Consider the following 522-nt stretch of genomic DNA (forward strand, 5'->3'; position numbering starts at 1 on the left):
CATTTGTATCATCAATATCTGTGGCTGTATCATCAATAACTGTGGATGATTATAAATGATTGCCCATGTTCATGCTTGCATAAGATGATTCTCCATGTTATATGTATAATTGTAGTAGTGTATTGTATCTTTTGTTTGTAAAATTATTTTAAAAATCATTTAAAAAAAACCCAAAAATCTGTGACTGAACTGGAGAATAAGGAAATAGGAACGGAACAGGAATAGGAACCAACTTCAGCCGCCTGACAGGACTAACTGGTGTTTTCGACTGCTTTCCCCCCATATCCTCCCAGTTGAAAGGTGGCCCATTTGGCTTTACAATTCTGGCACAAAGTTCTCCTTGCTTAACGCCTTCCGGTAACCGCAGAAAGCGTAGGATTTAATCACCGCATTTCATTTCCCTCATCTGAGCTTCAGATACAAGTCGGAATTGAAACGACCCGAGAGCAAATTCCGCACTGCTTTTTGGCAGCATCCGAAACGGCTCGGTTCAATCAGGTAGTTTTATTGGGGGGGGGGGGG

The 522-nt window shown here is 41.4% G+C and overlaps 1 protein-coding gene across 1 annotated transcript in view; it reads left to right on the forward strand.

The window, feature by feature from the left end:
- Nucleotides 1–367: 367 nt before the first annotated feature.
- The window catches only part of LOC107111513 (probable 2-ketogluconate reductase), a 13,915-nt gene continuing 13,760 nt past the window's right edge, over nucleotides 368–522 (forward strand). The window contains exon 1 of the mRNA XM_015412486.1: nucleotides 368–498. The gene's annotated coding sequence lies outside the window, so the exon portion shown is untranslated. The remainder of the gene's footprint in view (nucleotides 499–522) is intronic.

Source organism: Gekko japonicus, unplaced genomic scaffold, assembly GCF_001447785.1.
Source record: "Gekko japonicus isolate JY-2015 unplaced genomic scaffold, Gekko_japonicus_V1.1 scaffold54, whole genome shotgun sequence".
In the NCBI taxonomy this organism is placed as follows: domain Eukaryota; kingdom Metazoa; phylum Chordata; class Lepidosauria; order Squamata; family Gekkonidae; genus Gekko; species Gekko japonicus.